The 21929-nt window shown below is 39.1% G+C and overlaps 1 protein-coding gene across 1 annotated transcript in view; it reads right to left on the bottom strand.

Moving 5' to 3' along the window:
• Nucleotides 1–21929, bottom strand: part of LOC139854302 (protein NUCLEAR FUSION DEFECTIVE 4-like) — a 120530-nt gene that overhangs the window by 15685 nt on the left and 82916 nt on the right. The gene's annotated exons all lie outside the window — the stretch shown is intronic.

Genomic DNA, 21929 nt, shown 5'->3' with positions numbered 1-21929 from the left:
CTCATTTGCCTATAAATACTAAGCCATTCCATCCATTTAACACTTGCTCTCATTTGTATTTTCACACACACTTACTCTCTTATTTCCTTTCTAGTCTTTCTCACTCTAAAACTTGTAAGTTTTTAATTTTTTTTCTTCTTCTTCTTCTTCTTCTTCTTCTCCTTTCCTTTTCGTGTTCATCATCATCCATGGAGGATCAAGATTTTTATCTTTGATCTTGATTATATCTTATAGATTCAAACATGGATTTAAATCCTTCAAGAACATGGAAGATTCAAGCTTTCTAGCTTTGAATCTTCACCCACTTTGTAGATCTATATCTTTTAACTTTAAATCTTGTTATTTTGTTATAAAGATTCAAACTTGTGTTTGTAATCTTCATGTAACTTAAAGATCCAAGCTTTATGCTTCAAGATCTTCAAGAACAACCAAGATGCAAGCTTTCTAGCTTGGATCTTCATATCTTTTGATGGATCTAAGTTTTCTAACTTATGATCTCATTATTTTGTTATAAAGATCAAAACTTGTGTTTATGGTCTTCATGTAACTTAAAGATCCAAGCTTTATGCTTCAAGATCTTCAAGAACACTAAAGGTTCAAGCTTTCTAGCTTTGTGACCTTAAAACTTGTGTGAAAGGGATCCAAGCTCTCTAGCTTAGGATTCCATCACTTCATTTGACTTAGATTTTGTTCATACTTGTTTGATTGATGTAAAGTTTGTAGCTTTAGATGTAAATGTAACTTGTAATTGTGTTAAGACTAAGGATATGATGTAACCTTGGTTCATCATCCATCTAAGACTCTTAAATGAGTTGTGTTCTTACTTGGTCTTAACATATTGTGTGTTTATGGTGGAATCTTAGTCAAGGTGATGCTAATCCATCAACGAGTTGTACACTTGAAGCTACAAGCATCAAGGATGAGAACCGTGATGAGCATCAAGTACTAAGAACCCCACCGGAGCACTTGTTTACTGTTTTTCTAGGTCTGATTAGTAACCTGGGCTCCTGTAAAGATGATTTTCAGTTATTTCGGTTCGAGTAGATGATTTTCTGTTTAGGCCTCGTCTTAATCCGAGTTACGGTTTAGGATTTATGGCCCTCCGAAAGTCACTACGCTCTTGTAATGTTGTACTGAAATTTCTGACCTACTCGCACTTAAACCATCGCCACGGTCAAACGAAGACGAGTTAGGTTCTGAAAATTGGTCAGAGGTTATGGGACTCATATACAAAGCCATAGCCACTGACTACGCGTCTTTTTGATTTACGTAGAGGTCGTAACAGCTGACCGAATTCAGCCTATTGTTTCGATTCTCTATTCTTGTCAAACTTACTTAGCTTTTATGATGATGAATGATGATGATGATGACACTTAAACTTATTTTTTTGCACTATTAGAACTTATAAGAACAACCTACTGACCTAGTAACCTTTGATTTAGGTTGACGACCTTTCGGACCGACTTACTACTTGCATACTTTCATTACCGACTTTACCGCTTTTATCACTGTGAGTTATAGCATCCCTTTTTACTTATATTATTTTTGGGACTGAGAATACATGCGCTTTTTATGTTTTACTTACTTGACATGAGTACTTAAATTTTACATATGTGTGGGTTATACAACGACATAAAGATTCCCCCTAGCACGGTAACGTTTAACTATTGGTTTTTGAACCGGTAGACGCGAATATTAGATATGGATCTGTAACATCCCGCATTTTTCCGTTAAATTATTTTAACGCCCGTCTTTTTCTTTTTAAATAATACCCTTCATATCTAGATTCGTATCCTTTGTTAAGTAACATTTTAAATATTCTCGTTATCGGATTTTTAATATCTCCCGTACTTCCGTGTAATTTAAAATAATTCGTTTGGTCAATTCACGCACCCGCAACCGAACGCGAGGGACTAGTTTCGCCATTGGAGCAAAGATGTGACTAGCTTGACTAGTCAACACCCACCTCCCCATTTTCCTTTTCATTTTCATTTCCATTTTCTTTCTATACTTTCCAATTTTCTCTCAAACACCACTACAAAGAATCATCATCTAAATTCGGATTTGGAAGCTTCAACCAAAACAAAATACATATTTGGAATCCTCTCTTCATCCTCTTCAATTTGATACCAACTTCATCTCATTTGGGTAACTTTCTAAAATCACTAATTTTATGTGTTCTTGAGATTTTTGAGTTATAAAGTTGTTAATTAGTGTCTATGGCTCATTGTGATGTCGTGTATGTAATTTGTATGCTCGATTCGTTGTTTTTGGTGTAACTAGTTCAATATGAAAATTACTTGCTAAATCCTTGATTTTGGATGATCAAATGTTGTTAGATTGTTAAAGTGCATGTTTTAAAAAGTGTTACTAGTATCATTAGCTTCGTTTTGATGTATAGGTTGATTAAGGAAACTCCAAGAACATGATTAATGATTTTGTGAACTTGGATTAGGGTTTGATGAGCTTTACATGAACTTTTGATGCGTCAAATGCTATGAGATATTGTTGTTAAGTGTTTTGTTGCAATGTGTGTTTGATTACCTTCGAAACGGCATAACATACATGTAAATTGGTTGCCCGAATCATAAAATGCGTTTTTGGAACTTGAACTTTGATTATGAATGTTTAATTGTGGTTTTTGGTTGTTATAAGTGGAAGTTTGATTGATGATATGTGTTTAGTTGCATTCCTCGTCAAAATACCTTTCCAACGATGTATGATAGGCGTTATAAGTGTTTGCGGGTCAAGAGTTGTGTTAGAATTGGTTTTGGCTCGTGCATAGTATGAAAGACAGAAAAATAGCTGAACTACAGGTCGCGCGGCGCGCACCCTACCCCGCGTGGCGCGCCAAATGGCCTGGACAGATTCTGACCTCCATGTCCCTTTTAACGTGAAATGTTTGACTAGCTACCGACCTCCGATTCACATGAAACTTGTTTTAATATACTTGTATATGAATAATTAGCATGGAAAATTTGTCCGGGACCCGACCCGAACATGTTGACTTTTTCGTTGACTTTGACCCGACCAAGTTTGACTTTTTGTCAAACTTAACCAATTAATTATGCAATCTTCCTAACATGCTTTTATACTTGTATCTTGCATGAAACTTGACAATTTGCTTCACATGCTATATTAATCGAGTCGTATTGAGCCATAGGACTAATTGAACATCTTTGACCCTTCGTGACTATCGTTATTGATACAACCTAATTGTTTAGGTCGAGACTAGCATTGTTCTTTGCACGTTTACTTGTTGAAGTACTATTTCACTCTTGCAATCAAAGGTGAGATCATAGTCCCACTTTTTTACTCTTTTGAACTTACTTTTGGGATGAGAAAACACAAACTATTCTTTTGAACTAAGTGAACACAAGAACGGGAAAACAAACATTCTACATACGAGTTTAGAACGAAAATCCTCAATCCGATTATCATTAGTTACATCAGATGGTGTAAGCGAGAACTTATGTTATATGGCCATATGGGTTTGACAACCCTCATCTTTGACGGTTCGCTACCGTCTACGGATGAAATATATTTTCGAGAATCAGTGTTTGTTCTAGCACTATGGATGGGGTATACAATGGATGGAATGTTAAGCTTTGATAATTGGGTGCTCGTGAATATTAACTTTTAGAATGTATTACTATTATTTCAACTTTGCAAACCTTGTGGTTCGACTTACTTACTTTTACTCACTTACTTACTTAAACCTATGATTTCACCAACGTTTTCGTTGATAGATTTCTATGTTTTTCTCAGGTCTTGCACGATATGTGATACATGCTTCCGCTCACTATTTTATACTTGCATTGGATGTCGAGTATACATGCATTACTTGGAGCGTCTTTTGACTTTACTTTAAACTGTGTCGCCTAGATTTCAAATGTACTTATAACCTTGTAACTTAACTTTTGGTTGAACAATTCTTGTAAACTTTGAAAACAATCTTTATTTTGAAATGAGGGTGACATATTTTGGTCAAACATTGTCATAAAGACTTATGACCAGGTAATGGGACCCACGTAGTCGACGCCGTCACTTGACGATTTGTCGGGGTCGCTACAAGTGGTATCAGAGCCTTGGTTGTAGGGATTTAGAGTTCATTTGTGTCCACCCTGAGTCATAGGGTACATAGGTGAATCTAGACTACAACCGGCATATAGACTGAAGTAGGAATTACTTGACTATTTGTGCATTTATACTCGAACTCTTCTATCATATCTAACTCGTATTCGATCTTGATCTTACGTTGATAAATTTTGTTGACGCGCCACCTTGACTTTATGAAGTAATGTTAAATGCACATGAGAATCAGGGTAATATAATTTCTGGGATTATATTACGGTGATTCACATGGACGTTCCGACATTATGACATAAAGAATTTAAGGCGAGTCAAGGAAAAATTTTCTCTATATCCTTATTCCATATCACGGTTAGTATTGTTAAGAATACTAATCAACGATATTCTTGTGTCTTGAAGGAACAATGGCTCACCAAGGTCAACACAATATCCCTCTCGAAACTCTAGAACAAGCTCTTCAACGAATGATAACCACCGCCGTGGGTACGGCCGTGGCCGATCACTTTTCCAACAACACCAATCGTGGAGCCTGTAATTCAAGCGAAGGTTGCTCCTACAAGAACTTCATGAAGTACAACCCTCCCACTTTCGATGGAACCGGAGGACCGGTTGTTCTCACCCGATGGTTTGAACAAATGGAGACCGTTTTTAACACAAACGGTTGTCGAGACCAAGATAAGGTCAAGTTTTCCACCCTCACTTTCACCGGCATTGCTCTTTCGTGGTGGAACAAGTACGTATAATCGGTGGGTATCGATGAAGCCCACACACTCTCATGGACCGAATTAAGAGAGAGAATGATCACCGAATATTTTCTGCGCGACGAGACTCGAAGGCTCGAACAGGGTCTAAGGAATTTAAGAACGGTCGGGAATGACCTCGGAGCTTATAATCAACGGTTTACCAAACTAGTCTCAATGTGTCCAAATCTCATGACTCCCGAATCCCTAAGAGTCGAACTTTACATGGATGGCCTCCCTAAGAGCATTCAACATGGGGTAATGGCATCCCAACCCACTAACCTACAAGAGGCTTTAACAAAGGCCCACCAAACTTTAGAAACGGTGAATGAAATGGAAGCACCGGTACGAATGGTCGAGAACCACCCGGGTAACAACAAAAGAAAATGGGAAGCCTCGCAACCAAGCAACCACAACAATAACAACATCTCCAAGAAGCCTTTCACCCCCGGCGGCAAGAAGGGGTATGCCGGAACCCTACCTCACTGTAACAAGTGTCGCAAACATCATTTTGGTGAATGTGGCAAACCATTTTGCGTCAAGTGTCAAAGAAGTGGCCATGTGGCCCATGTCTGTAAGGGTACCGTTACCGTCGCTCGAAGGGTGCCCAACGCACACAGGACGGGTGCATGCTTTGAGTGTGGCCAACTGGGTCATTTTAGGAATGTGTGCCCAAAGAAGAAATCAACCTCAACGCACGCCATTGAACTTTCAACATCGACACCTAGGATGCCCGAGACGACGATGGACTAGTCACGGGTACATTTCTTCACAACAAACCGTATACTTCATACTTGTTCGATTCGATTACCGCTAGCCGTTTTACAACCAAGACTTTGACTTGTACTCATTACCTTCCATCTTTTCCCCTAGATACTATTTAGGCGATTTAAGCGACCAACGGAAAAATATTGTGTGCCTATAAATATTATCGGAGGATATACGTTAAGAAATTGAACTCGACACCAATAGAACTAAGGAACTCAAAACCTATTCATTAAGGAGAAATTGTTGCCCTACATTTATGTATAGATTATTGTGAACTAAGAAATTTTCGGTTGGAAACCGATACCCTCTCCCTCGCATCCATGACCTCATGATTATTTGCACGAATCCCGTATGTTCCAAATCGACCTCCGTTCCGGTTATCATCAATTGGGGGTTAAGTGAGACGATGTCTCCTAAGCCACTTTCCGAACTCGCAACGTTAGTTGTAAATCTCTCTTAGTACCGTTTGATTTATTTAGGGCTCGCCCGTATCCATAAACCTCTTGAACCGCGTATGCAAATTCATATAGACTAATCTGTTATCGTATTTATAGATGACATCTTAACTTATTCAAGTAAAGAAGGAAAACGAACAACATCACCATCTTAAGCTCGAACTTTTGAGAAAAGAGCAACTCTATACCAAATTCTCCGAGTGAGAATTTCTGTTGAACGAAGTCCAATTTTCTAGACCATGATGTTAATGGTCAAGGCATTACAATCAATCTCGAAATCAAGCCACATGTAATCAGGAAACTCTCCCAACTCAGACTTATATTCGTAAAAATATTAGATCTCACCGGTTGTTACCGAAGATTCATTTCTGACTTTTCTCGTGTGTTATCGCCAAGAAAAAGCCGTGCGCCTGCGGGCAAAGCGGACAATATTGTGGTCATGTTAAGCTGGGGTGTTACAGAATGGTATCACACGGTGTCACACGACTTTTAAACTCGTTAACTCACTAAGGAAAACTCTAAACCTCTCCGTGTTCGAACCTTGAGCGTGATTCTTCACACCAACATTTCTAGTTAAAATCGTATAGCAACAGATGGAACTCGAACATGGAAATATTTCTATTTGAACGCCGAAAGGCATACTCTCTCGACTCAAAAATCAACATAACTAAAATTCGTTATTTTACACGAAGAATTCGAATACTAAATTGTGGATCCGATCAATCTTCTCGTCATCACGTACCACACTACATACCTCTGTTATTTCACCGTCACCGTCTGATATTACTGGAATTTAAGATAGCACACAATCCAACGATACTTCACTCTTCTTTGACTTAACGCCCTTGTGTTTCTGATAATCGGTCAACTATTATTCAACCCCGAACTATACAACTACGTGTACTACCTCGTTTCTCTTTCAGACTTCAACTTTTGACAACTAGAGGCACGTTATGGCAACCTCGAGATGTAAACTCATCCTATTCTAAGTCCTCATTTCACTACTATCTTTACCGTTCGCATTTCCGTTTAAAGAAACTCCTTGTAACATTTCTCCATGGATAGAGAAACTCCTCATATTACATAAGTATTCGCCACGAGGGTGAATAGTCCTAACGAACATTTTTCGAACCCTAACTAACTTGTTCAAACGTATCTTAAGAGATTCTATTCCAACACGGTGTATCTTTGTCAATTATTCCGTATTGAAATACTCGTTTCACTTCTAGTTTTACAAGGAACCTTGGGAACCCGCTTAGACATGAGTACCGCGTACCACCCACAAACTGACGAACCGAGCAAACGAACGATTTACGTCTTGGAAAGACATGTCACAAACTCGTATTGTCACCTTTAGTAGATCACTCTTACAACAGTAGTTACCACTCGTGTGTTCACGCGCACTTTCCGAAACCCTATATGACCGCTAATGTCATACCCCTGTTCATTTAACCAAAGCATCAACCACCGAAATCTGAACTCCATCAAGAAACAACAATTGAAATCATTCAAATCCGAGGAGGGCTCGAGACGATCCGTAGTCGCCAAAAGAGTTATACCAAACTTAGATGAAAACCTCACAAATCCCAGTGTGTAACCGCGTAATATTGAGAAACCGCACCTTGGAAAGGTGTAATCCATTTTGGGAAATCGAGAAAGGCTATAGCTGCAATATTAAACCTTTTGAAACCTTGGGGCGTATTGGAACCGCTTCCTACCGTTTAGAACTTCCGACTCAATTAAGTTTCCGTTTACCTTACATTTCGTGTAACAAACATAGAAACGTGTCCTGCGGAACAGGAACGTGCAATTCTTCTAAATGCACCAACTATTGAAGACAAACTTCTCTTCATAGGAAAAACAGTTGAAACCGGGGATCGTAAAAATCCAAATTCATGAGAACACTCAAGGACGTACCTTCACTTATTCATAGTATTGACATCTCCGGTCTCGAGTGAGAGGCATCGATTATTATTTTCCAACTAAATTTCGGGACGAAATTTCTTTTGAGGTGTGGATAATGTAACATCCCGCATTTTTCCGTTAAATTATTTTAACGCCCGTATTTTTCTTTTTAAATAATACCCTTCATATCTAGATTCGTATCCTTTGTTAAGTAACATTTTAAATATTCTCGTTATCGAATTTTTAATATCTCCCGTACTTCCGTGTAATTTAAAATAATTCGTTTGGTCAATTCACGCACCCGCAACCGAACGCGAGGGACTAGTTTCGCCATTGGAGCAAAGATGTGACTAGCTTGACTAGTCAACACCCACCTCCCCATTTTCCTTTTCATTTTCATTTCCATTTTCTTTCTATACTTTCCAATTTTCTCTCAAACACCACTACAAAGAATCATCATCTAAATTCGGATTTGGAAGCTTCAACCAAAACAAAATACATATTTGGAATCCTCTCTTCATCCTCTTCAATTTGATACCAACTTCATCTCATTTGGGTAACTTTCTAAAATCACTAATTTTATGTGTTCTTGAGATTTTTGAGTTATAAAGTTGTTAATTAGTGTCTATGGCTCATTGTGATGTCGTGTATGTAATTTGTATGCTCGATTCGTCGTTTTTGGTGTAACTAGTTCAATATGAAAATTACTTGCTAAATCCTTGATTTTGGATGATCAAATGTTGTTAGATTGTTAAAGTGCATGTTTTAAAAAGTGTTACTAGTATCATTAGCTTCTTTTTGATGTATAGGTTGATTAAGGAAACTCCAAGAACATGATTAATGATTTTGTGAACTTGGATTAGGGTTTGATGAGCTTTACATGAACTTTTGATGCGTCAAATGCTATGAGATATTGTTGTTAAGTGTTTTGTTGCAATGTGTGTTTAATTACCTTCGAAACGGCATAACATACATGTAAATTGGTTGCCTGAATCATAAAATGCGTTTTTGGAACTTGAACTTTGATTATGAATGTTTAATTGTGGTTTTTGGTTGTTATAAGTGGAAGTTTGATTGATGATATGTGTTTAGTTGCATTCCTCGTCAAAATACCTTTCCAACGATGTATGATAGGCGTTATAAGTGTTTGCGGGTCAAGAGTTGTGTTAGAATTGGTTTTGGCTCGTGCATAGTTTGAAAGACAGAAAAATAGCTGAACTACAGGTCGCGCGGCGCGCACCCTACCCCGCGCGGCGCGCCAAATGGCCTGGACAGATTCTGACCTCCATGTCCCTTTTAACGTGAAATGTTTGACTAGCTACCGACCTCCGATTCACATGAAACTTGTTTTAATATACTTGTATATGAATAATTAGCATGGAAAATTTGTCCGGGACCCGACCCAAACATGTTGACTTTTTCGTTGACTTTGACCCGACCAAGTTTGACTTTTTGTCAAACTTAACCAATTAATTATGCAATCTTCCTAACATGCTTTTATACTTGTATCTTGCATGAAACTTGACAATTTGCTTCACATGCTATATTAATCGAGTCGTATTGAGCCATAGGACTAATTGAACATCTTTGACCCTTCGTGACTATCGTTATTGATACAACCTAATTGTTTAGGTCGAGACTAGCATTGTTCTTTGCACGTTTACTTGTTGAAGTACTATTTCACTCTTGCAATCAAAGGTGAGATCATAGTCCCACTTTTTTACTCTTTTGAACTTACTTTTGGGATGAGAAAACACAAACTATTCTTTTGAACTAAGTGAACACAAGAACGGGAAAACAAACATTCTACATACGAGTTTAGAACGAAAATCCTCAATCCGATTATCATTAGTTACATCAGATGGTGTAAGCGAGAACTTATGTTATATGGCCATATGGGTTTGACAACCCTCATCTTTGACGGTTCGCTACCGTCTACGGATGAAATATATTTTCGAGAATCAGTGTTTGTTCTAGCACTATGGATGGGGTATACAATGGATGGAATGTTAAGCTTTGATAATTGGGTGCTCGTGAATATTAACTTTTAGAATGTATTACTATTATTTCAACTTTGCAAACCTTGTGGTTCGACTTACTTACTTTTACTCACTTACTTACTTAAACCTATGATTTCACCAACGTTTTCGTTGACAGATTTCTATGTTTTTCTCAGGTCTTGCACGATATGTGATACATGCTTCCGCTCACTATTTGATACTTGCATTGGATGTCGAGTATACATGCATTACTTGGAGCGTCTTTTGACTTTACTTTAAACTGTGTCGCCTAGATTTCAAATGTACTTATAACCTTGTAACTTAACTTTTGGTTGAACAATTCTTGTAAACTTTGAAAACAATCTTTATTTTGAAATGAGGGTGACATATTTTGGTCAAACATTGTCATAAAGACTTATGACCAGGTAATGGGACCCACGTAGTCGACGCCGTCACTTGACGATTTGTCGGGGTCGCTACAGGATCCATAGGGTTTGACATCCCCACTTGGGCTAGTCGCGCTAGCATTTAATGGGTGTTTAATACTTCGAGGACATACGCACTCGCCAGGTGTACTTTCAGGGGGTAATATTTATATTTACGTTAAGTCTAGTTACCATGTGCCCACGGTTATACATATGTTTTTCATACTGTTTTGAAACATTGAAATCTCGTGGTCAATCTTATATTACTATTACAATTTAATCTATAGCTCACCAACATTATTGTTGACGTTTTTAAGCATGTTTTCTCAGGTGCTTAGAGGTTTGTTGCTTCCGCTGTTAGACTTGCTGTCATGCTGTTTAGACTTGCTGTTTTGGTGTTTAGACTTGCTGTTAAGGACCTGCTGCGCTAGAATTCCGCTGCATAACTTAGAGATGTCTCAATCATGAAACTTTTATTTTGCATTCGCAACTTATGTTATTTGAATAATGGCTTTGTAATGACCTCTGTGTCACGTTATCTTTTGTAAAACACTATGTTTTTTGCAAACTAGTTTTCAAACAGCATGTAGTATTCAACCGTGTAAAGATCCTGTTGTTGACGAATCATACACGATGGTTTTGTACGGGGCATCACAGTTGGTATCAGAGCATTGGTTGTAGGGAATTAGGTTGCATTAGTGAGTCTAGGACCGACCCGAGTAGGATTCACTAATAGGACTAATCTACAACTTGCTAGTTTACTTGTTTCTGCATGCTACTGCTTACTTTTACTACTATGTGATCTTACTGCATGCTATTGCTTATCTTTACTGCCATGCGAACTTGCTGTATGCCTATTTCTTCCTTTGCATGATTACTATCTGCTTTCACTGTTATTACTGTTTCGCACTGTTGTTATTGCCATGCTAGGATGCTATAGTGCCTAATACTTGCTTGCTTATGACTTACTGATATGGAAAATTTATTTTCCTTGTTCAGATGTCGGATATTCCACCTGTCATTATTTTGGACAGCGATTCAGACTCGTCAGCCACCTCACCTACTGCTGCTACCGATACACAGATCTCGTTAACCAGTGACCCCGGCGCTTCATCCTCCGGAACAAGCAGCCATACACCTGTACCGGTGGTTACCGCAGTCGGAGCCCAGGACCCTCCGGAGATTCCAGCTCCAGTTGCCCCGGTACCTCAGGAGCCACAGCCTCGCCCCAGTGGTGTTGTGATTCCTGCGGATCTTGGGGAAGGTCCGGTTCATAATGAACGTAACCACTGGTGGCGACGCACTCCTGATGGACGTCTTGTGCCAATCGGACCCGCCAGATACGGACAGATGATGGCCGCTCGAGGAGGGCCACCTGTGGTGTCACCCCCAGCTAGTTCAGACAACTCATCCACAGATGACTCTAGTGACGATGATTCCGATGAGGAGGACCTTGATGATACACCTATCCAGCCACCCTCCACCCCGCCGAAGAAGCGGTACCGTTTCGATGGCACCGTTATTCTGGGGATCAACAGAGGACGAGCATTCACTGACGCACATGGTCAGCGTCGTAGGGTTACCGCCCGTAAGCGGGTCGTGCCTTACCCGGCTGATCCGTTCGTGCGTAAGCCTTACCGCCATGCAGAATCTACCTCTGGAGCCGGACCATCTGCACCACCAGCACCACCTGCACCAGCAGCACCGCCTGCTCTGCCAGCCCCTCCCTCTGTCGAGGAACTGGCAAGGGAGGTGGAGATCCTACGTGCTCGGGTAACTGAGCTCGAGGAGCAGATGTCCCATGTGCTGGACATCCTTTACCCACCATCACCATAGAGCTTTGTAGTAGGTTTCATTTTGTAATCTCGTTTGTAGATCCATGTTTTCCTTATGTAATGTACGAACTTATGTATGCAACTCTTTATTAATGGAACTTTGTATTGTTAAATTCTTGCACAGTGTTCTATTTACATTACTGTATGTTGGTTTTGCGGTATTTGTACCTAGTTGCATCACTATATTGGCATGCGTTATGTTGTTTCCCTGTTTACTATATACTATATTATTATATATTAAATGCTGGATTTTGACTTAAGTCAAAATTTCTGTTTCGAAGGTCAATGGCAAACACACGAACAACACCCACAGCAGCTCAAATCGAAGAGATGATTAATGAACGAGTCGCCGCAACCTTGGCGGAAATGATCCCTCAAGCTGAACCACCGCCGGTTATCCAACCCGTTCGAAAAGAGTGCACCTACAAAGAATTCCAGAGCTGTAAGCCACATAACTTCAGCGGAACTGAGGGGCCTGTTGGTCTCACAAGATGGTTTGAAAAGCTTGAATCAGTATTCTGAGTCAGCAACTATTCCGAGTCTAACAAAACCAAATTTGCTTCCTGCACGCTATCTGATGGTGCCCTCATGTGGTGGAACACCATGGCTCAGGCACAAGGTATTGATGAGGCGTATGCTACACCATGAGAGGAGTTCAAAGCGGCTATGATTGATGAGTATTGTCCGAGAACCGAGATACAAAAGATGGAAATAGAGTTTATGCAATTGAAAGCTGTTGGCAACGATCTCGATGGTTACAATCGGAGGTTTCTTGAGTTAGCTCTTATGTGTCCTACCATGGTCACCCCGGAATTCAAGCGTATGGAGAGATACTTTTGGGGACTCCCTAAGTCCATTAAGGGTAATGTCACCTCGTCCAAGCCACCGAATGTTCCCGAAGCAATGCGCATGGCGCATACACTCATGAATCAGATTCTCACCGATGAACCGGAGAAGTCCAAGTCTGAAGAGGGTAGTGGTGAGAAGCGTAAGTGGGATAATAACAAGGGAAGAACCTATGATCAAACCCCTGCCAAGAGGCACAACAACGGTGGAAACCCCAACCCAGGCACAAGTTCAAACCCGAACTACAAGGGCACTCTACCGCAGTGCAAGAGGTGTTACAAACATCATACTGGGTACTGTAATGCGGTCTGTGAAAAGTGCAACCGGATCGGACATGTTGGTAAGAACTGCAAGATTCCCGTCCCAGCTGCAAGGACAAACCCGAATGGGCCAAGGAAATGCTATGAGTGTGGACAACAGGGCCACTTTAGGAATGATTGCCCCAATAAGAAGAAGGACGGCGGACCACCGCGTGGTAGAGCTTTTAATGTTAATGCAAGGGATGCACGCGAGAACCCCGAATTGGTGACAGGTATATTCACTATCAACAATCTTTTAGCTTCTGTCCTATTTGATACTGGTGCCGATAGAAGTTATGTATGTAGACACTTTTGCGATAAGATAAATTGGTCATTAGTTCCTTTAAAAGAAAGTATGCTTGTCGAGGTAGCCAACGGTAAACTTGAAAAGGTTGACCAAATTGGCCGAGGAGCTATTATTAATGTAGCTGGTGTGGATTTCGAAATTGACTTGATACCTATCAAACTGGAAAGTTTTGACGTGATCGTCGGTATGGATTGGTTGACCAAGGTAAGGGCTGATATTATTTGTGGAGATAAAGCTCTTCGTATACCACAAGGAGACGGTGAGCCACTGACTATTTACGGAGAGAGATGTAACTCGAAGCTGAACCTCATTAGTTGTATGAAAGCGCAGAAGATCATGAAGAAAGGACGACTTGCCGTTTTAGCACACGTGAAGGCTTTAGAAATAGAAGAGAAGAGCGTGAATGATGTGCGAATCGTGAATGAATTCCCCGACGTCTTTCCGGAAGAACTGTCTGGATTACCGCCAACGAGAGCCGTGGAGTTCCAGATCGATCTAGTGCCTGGAGCTGCACCTGTAGCTCGCGCACCTTATCGACTAGCACCTTCTGAACTGCAAGAGTTGCAGAGTCAACTGCAGGAATTGCTCGACCGAGGGTTTATCCAACCGAGCTCATCGCCTTGAGGCGCACCTGTTTTATTCGTGAAGAAGAAGGATGGATCTTTCCGCATGTGTATCGACTACCGCGAACTCAACAAGTTGATGATTAAGAACCGATATCCTCTTCCCCAAATTGACGATCTTTTTGATCAGCTACAAGGATTGAGCGTTTATTCTAAGATCGATTTATGATCAGGTTATCACCAATTGAGGGTGAAGGAGAGTGATGTGATGAAGACTGCGTTTAGAACCCGCTATGGTCATTACGAGTTTCTCGTGATGCCATTCGGTTTAACCAACGCACCCGCTGTGTTCATGGACCTTATGAATCGTGTCTGCAAGCCTTATCTGGATAAATTCGTTATCATCTTCATAGATGATATCCTCATCTACTCCAAGAGCAAAGAAGAACATGAACAACATCTTCGGTTAGTGCTCGAACTCTTGAGACAAGAGCAGCTTTATGCCAAATTCTGCTAGTGTGAATTTTGGTTGAAGGAAGTCCAATTTCTGGGTCATATTGTGAGTGATCAAGGTATCAAAGTTGACCCCGCCAAGATTGAAGCTATCAACAAGTGGGAGACACCCACTACTCCGACTCACATCCGCCAATTTCTAGGTCTTGCCGGTTATTACCGAAGGTTCATTGAAGGTTTCTCTTTGATTTCGCGTCCTTTGACTGCGTTAACTCATAAAGGAAAGAAGTTTGTTTGGGAAAAAGAGCAAGAAGCAGCATTTCAAACCCTGAAGCTGAAGTTAACCACCGCACCTATCCTATCTCTTCCTGAAGGCAGTGACGACTTCGTTGTGTACTGCGATGCTTCGAGGAATGGTTTTGGCTGTGTGTTGATGCAAAGAACGAAGGTCATTGCTTATGCATCTCGTCAACTGAAGGTCCACGAGCGAAACTACACTACTCACGATCTCGAACTTGGAGCCGTCGTCTTCGCATTGAAGCTGTGGAGACACTATCTTTATGGAACAAAGAGTACTATCTTTACCGATCACAAGAGTCTCCAACACATCTTCGATCAGAAGCAACTAAACATGAGATAGCGTCGATGGATTGAGACGCTAAACGACTACGATTGTGAACTTCGCTACCATCCGGGCAAGGCCAATGTTGTGGCTGACGCATTAAGTCGAAAGGATAGGACAGTACCCCTTCGTGTTCGGGCTCTGAACATCACCATCCATTCGAACCTCCACAGTCAGATTCGAGTAGCCCAAGAAGAGGCTCTCAAGGAGGAGAACATATCTCGTGAATACCTGAACATTCTCGTCTCTAAATTCGAGGTTAAGGAGTCTGGACTCCGATGTTATGCCGGAAGAATTTGGGTACCTCGTTATGGAGATCTACGGAACCTTATACTTGATGAAGCCCACAAGTCGAGATATTCGATTCATCCAGGAGCTGGAAAAATGTACCACGATCTCAAGGTACAGTATTGGTGGCCTAATCTTAAGAAGGATGTTGCAACTTACGTTGGTAAGTGTTTGAGTTGCTCGAAAGTTAAGGCCGAACATCAAAGGCCATCTGGATTACTTCAACAACCAGAAATCCCGCAATGGAAGTGGGAAAGGATAACGATGGACTTCATCACAAAGCTACCAAAGACGGTAGGTGGTTATGATACCATCTGGGTTATCGTTGACCGACTTACCAAATCAGCATACTTCTTAGCCATGAAGGAAACAGATACAATGGAGAGACTTGCTCAACTGTACATCAAAGAAGTTGTGTCTCGTCATGGTTTACCCCTATCAATTATCTCATATCGCGATCCCCATTTTGCTTCCGGATTCTGGCGTTCTTTGCAAGAAGCCTTGGGAACTCGTCTCGACATGAGCACCGCATATCACCCGCAGACCGACGGTCAGAGCGAACGAATAATTCAGACTTTAGAGGACATGTTGCGTGCCTGTGTTATTGATTTCGAAAAGTCTTGGGAAAGGCATTTGCCATTAGCCGAATTCCCTTATAACAACAGTTATCACTCGAGTATTAATGCCGCACCTTTTGAAGCGTTGTATGGCTGCAAGTGCCGTTCTCCTATTTGTTGGGCTGAGTTAGGCGAAGTGCAAATCACCGGACCCGAGATAGTCCATGAAACGACGGAGAAGATTGCCCAGATTCAAGCGAGACTTAAGACGGCCCGTGATTACCAAAAGAGTTATGCTGATCTTAAACGTAAAGACTTCGAATTCAACGTGGGTGACCGTGTGATGTTGAAAGTCGCACCTTGGAAAGGTGTGATCCGATTTGGAAAGCGCGGAAAGTTAAACCCGCGATACATTGGTCCTTTTGAAATTTTGGAACGTGTTGGACCCGTTGCTTACCGTTTGGATCTTCCGACTCAGTTGAGTGCCGTTCATCCTACCTTTCATGTATCAAATTTGAAGAAATGTCTTGCTCCACCGAAACTTATCATACCATTTGAAGAACTTACCATTGATGACCAACTCTACTTCGTGGAAGAACCTATCGAAATTATGGACCATGAGGTCAAAACCTTGAAACACAATAAGATTCCAATTGTCCGAGTTCGATGGAATGCCAAACGTGGACCTGAGTTTACCTGGGAACAAGAGGATCAAATGATGCAGAAGTATCCTCACCTTTTCCCGAATCCAACACCTGCCTCAGCTTAAATTTCGGGACGAAATTTCCAATAACAGGTGGGTAATGTAACGACCTGACTTTTTCGACTTGCTTTTGTGCCTTGTGTTTTAGCGAAACTGCGTATTTGTGCGTACTGTGCTACTTTATACTCTGGAACCTTTATATACATGGTTTACTTTCATTTATATATTAAAACGTGCCTTAGAGTACGTAGGATACTTAACTTGATCACCAGATGCTTTATGACCGTTAGTGTCACTTGACGTTTCGAATAAACCGCGAACTGCGCACATGTTTAACTTTTGTCATAATCGGAATATTATGACTGCGAAATATTAATTACTATTTTATAATAATAATTACTTGGGTTTATGGATGCTTAATTATGCGTAGTAATTTACTTATGCTTACTAGTTAGTCTTGTTGGACTTTCTACCTTGTTGGATTTAAGCTCACCCTACTCGAGCTAGTAGCCCATTTATTTAGCCCACTTATTAATTACTAGTGACCCATTAATAAGTAAGACAAATGCCCATTTATTAGAGGGAACATGCTAGCATTTATGTCAAGTATTATCCTTAATGTTGCATGGGATCATAACATAAGCACCAACTTTAGACAACCATTAACCAAAAAGCAACTTTTTATCCCCATTTGTCCCCCCTAAAAATCACGGCCATGAGGCCTCCCTCCCACCCTCATTTTCCTATAAATACTAAGCCATTCCATCCATTTAACACTTGCTCTCATTTGTATTTTCACACACACTTACTCTCATATTTCCTTTCTAGTCTTTCTCACTCTAAAACTTGTAAGTTTTTAATTTTTCTTCTTCTTCTTCTTCTTCTTCTTCTTCTTCTTCTTCTTCTTCTTCTTCTTCTTCTTCTTCTCCTTTCCTTTTCGTGTTCATCATCATCCATGGAGGATCAATATTTTTAGCTTTGATCTTGATTATATCTTGTAGATTCAAACATGGATTTGGATTCTTCAAGAACATGGAAGATTCAAGCTTTCTAGCTTTGAATCTTCACCCACTTTGTAGATCTATATCTTTTAACTTTAAATCTTGTTATTTTGTTATAAAGATTCAAACTTGTGTTTGTAATCTTCATGTAACTTAAAGATCCAAGCTTTATGCTTCAAGATCTTCAAGAACAACCAAGATGCAAGCTTTCTAGCTTGGATCTTCATATCTTTTGATGGATCTAAGTTTTCTAACTTATGATCTCATTATTTTGTTATAAAGATCAAAACTTGTGTTTATGGTCTTCATGTAACTTAAAGATCCAAGCTTTATGCTTCAAGATCTTCAAGAACACTAAAGGTTCAAGCTTTCTAGCTTTGTGACCTTAAAACTTGTGTGAAAGGGATCCAAGCTCTCTAGATTAGGATTCCATCACTTCATTTGACTTAGATTTTGTTCATACTTGTTTGATTGATGTAAAGTTTGTAGCTTTAGATGTAAATGTAACTTGTAATTGTGTTAAGACTAAGGATATGATGTAACCTTGGTTCATCATCCATCTAAGACTCTTAAATGAGTTGTGTTCTTACTTGGTCTTAACATATTGTGTGTTTATGGTGGAATCTTAGTCAAGGTGATGCTAATCCATCAACGAGTTGTACACTTGAAGCTACAAGCATCAAGGATGAGAACCGTGATGAGCATCAAGTACTAAGAACCCCACGAGTTAGGTTCTGAAAATTGGCCAGAGGTTATGGGACTCATATACGGAGCCATTGCCACTGACCTCACATCTTTTTGATTTACGTAGAGGTCGTAACAGCTGACCGAATTCAGCCTATTGTTTCGATTCTCTATTCTTGTCAAACTTACTTAGCTTTTATGATGATGACACTTAAACTTATTTTTTTGCACTATTAGAACTTATAAGAACAACCTACTGACCTAGTAACCTTTGATTTAGGTTGACGACCTTTCGGACCGACTTACTACTTGCATACTTTCATTACCGACTTTACCGCTTTTTATCACTGTGAGTTATAGCATCCCTTTTTACTTATACTATTTTTGGGACTGAGAATACATGCGCTTTTTATGTTTTACTTACTTGACACGAGTACTTAAATTTTACATATGTGTGGGTTATACAACGACATAAAGATTCCCCCTAGCACGGTAACGTTTAACTATTGGTTTTTGAACCGGTAGACGCAAATATTAGTTATGGATCCATAGGGTTTGACATCCCCACTTGGGCTAGTCGCGCTAGCATTTAATGGGTGTTTAATACTTCGAGGACATACGCACTCTCCAGGTGTACTTTCAGGGGGTGATATTTATATTTACGTTAAGTCTAGTTACCATGTGCCCACGGTTATACATATGTTTTTCATACTGTTTTGAAACATTGAAATCTCGTGGTCAATCATATATTACTATTACAATTTAATCTATAGCTCACCAACATTATTGTTGACGTTTTTAAGCATGTTTTCTCAGGTGCTTAGAGGTTTGTTGCTTCCGCTGTTAGACTTGCTGTCATGCTGTTTAGACTTGCTGTTTTGGTGTTTAGACTTGCTGTTAAGGACCTGCTGTGCTATAATTCCGCTGCATAACTTAGAGATGTCTCAATCATGAAACTTTTATTTTGCATTCGCAACTTATGTTATTTGAATAATGGCTTTGTAATGACCTCTGTGTCACGTTATCTTTTGTAAAACACTATGTTTTTTGCAAACTGGTTTTCAAACAGCATGTAGTATTCAACCGTGTAAAGATCCCGTTGTTGACGAATCATACACGATGGTTTTGTACGGGGCGTCACAGTCTGTTCCCTAATTCTTAGATTACCAGACTTAATAAAAAGGGGCATATTCGATTTCGATAATTCAACCATAGAATGTAGTTTCACGTACTTGTGTCTATTTTGTAAATCATTTATAAAACCTGCATGTATTCTCATCCCAAAAATATTAGATTTTAAAAGTGGGACTATAACTCACTTTCCCAGATTTTTTACTTCGTCGGGAAGTAAGACTTGGCCACTGGTTGATTCACGAACCTATAACAATATATACATATATATCAAAGTATGTTCAAAATATATTTACAACACTTTTAATATATTTTGATGTTTTAAGTTTATTAAGTCAGCTGTCCTCGTTAGTAACCTACAACTAGTTGTCCACAGTTAGATGTACAGAAATAAATCGATAAATATTATCTTGAATCAATCCACGACCCAGTGTATACGTATCTCAGTATTGATCACAACTCAAACTATATATATTTTGGAATCAACCTCAACCCTGTATAGCTAACTCCAACATTCACATATAGAGTGTCTATGGTTATTCCGAAATATATATAGATGTGTCGACATGATAGGTCGAAACATTGTATACGTGTCTATGGTATCTCAAGATTAGATAATATACAATACAAGTTGATTAAGTTATGGTTGGAATAGATTTGTTACCAATTTTCACGTAGCTAAAATGAGAAAAATTATCCAATCTTGTTTTACCCATAACTTCTTCATTTTAAATCCGTTTTGAGTGAATTAAATTGCTATGGTTTCATATTGAACTCTATTTTATGAATCTAAACAGAAAAAGTATAGGTTTATAGTCAGAAAAATAAGTTACAAGTCGTTTTTGTAAAGGTAGTCATTTCAGTCGAAAGAACGGCGTCTAGATGACCATTTTAGAAAACATACTTCCACTTTGAGTTTAACCATAATTTATGGATATAGTTTCATGTTCATAATAAAAATCATTTTCCCAGAATAACAACTTTTAAATCAAAGTTTATCATAGTTTTTAATTAACTAACCCAAAACAGCCCGCGGTGTTACTACGACGGCGTAAATCCGGTTTTACGGTGTTTTTCGTGTTTTCAGGTTTTAAATCATTAAGTTAGCATATCATATAGATATAGAACATGTGTTTAGTTGATTTTAAAAGTCAAGTTAGAAGGATTAACTTTTATTTGCGAACAAGTTTAGAATTAACTAAACTATGTTCTAGTGATTACAAGTTTAAACCTTCGAATAAGATAGCTTTATATGTATGAATCGAATGATGTTATGAACATCATTACTACCTCAAGTTCCTTGGATAAACCTACTGGAAATGAGAAAAATAGATAGCTTCAAGGGATCCTTGGATGGCTTGAAAGTTCTTGAAGCAGAATCATGACACGAAAACAATTTCAAGTAAGATTTCCACTCGAAATAAGATTGTTATAGTTATAGAAATTGAATTAAAGTTTGAATATGATTATTACCTTGTATTAGAAAGATAAACTACTGTAAGTAACAAAGGTTTCTTGATCTTGGATGATTACTTGGAATGGATTTAGAAAACTTGGAAGTAAACTTGCAATCTTGGAAGTATTCTTGATTTTATGAAACTAGAACTTTTGGAATTTATGAAGAACACTTAGAACTTGAAGATAGAACTTGAGAGAGATCAATTAGATGAACAAAATTGAAGAATGAAAGTGTTTGTAGGTGTTTTTGGTCGTTGGTGTATGGATTAGATATAAAGGATATGTAATTTTGTTTTCATGTAAATAAGTCATGAATGATTACTCATATTTTTGTAATTTTATGAGATATTTTATGCTAGTTGCCAAATGATGGTTCCCACATGTGTTAGGTGACTCACATGGGCTGCTAATATCTAATTATTGGAGTGTATATACCAATAGTACATACATCTAAAAGCTGTGTATTGTACGAGTAAGAATACAGGTGCATACGAGTAGAATTGTTGATGAAACTGAACGAGGATGTAATTGTAAGCATTTTTATTAAGTAGAAGTATTTTGATAAGTGTCTTGAAGTCTTTAAAAAGTGTATGAATACATATTAAAACACTACATGTATATACATTTTAACTGAGTCGTTAAGTCATCGTTAGTCGTTACATGTTAATGTTGTTTTGAAACCTTTAGGTTAACGATCTTGTTGAATGTTGTTAACCCATTATTTATTATAACAAATGAGATGTTAAATTGTTATATTATCATGATATTATGATATATAATATATCTTAGTATGATAT

This window comes from Rutidosis leptorrhynchoides, chromosome 6, assembly GCF_046630445.1.
Source record: "Rutidosis leptorrhynchoides isolate AG116_Rl617_1_P2 chromosome 6, CSIRO_AGI_Rlap_v1, whole genome shotgun sequence".
Taxonomy (NCBI): Eukaryota; Viridiplantae; Streptophyta; class Magnoliopsida; order Asterales; family Asteraceae; genus Rutidosis; species Rutidosis leptorrhynchoides.
This window is presented reverse-complemented; position numbering and strand designations above follow the sequence as displayed.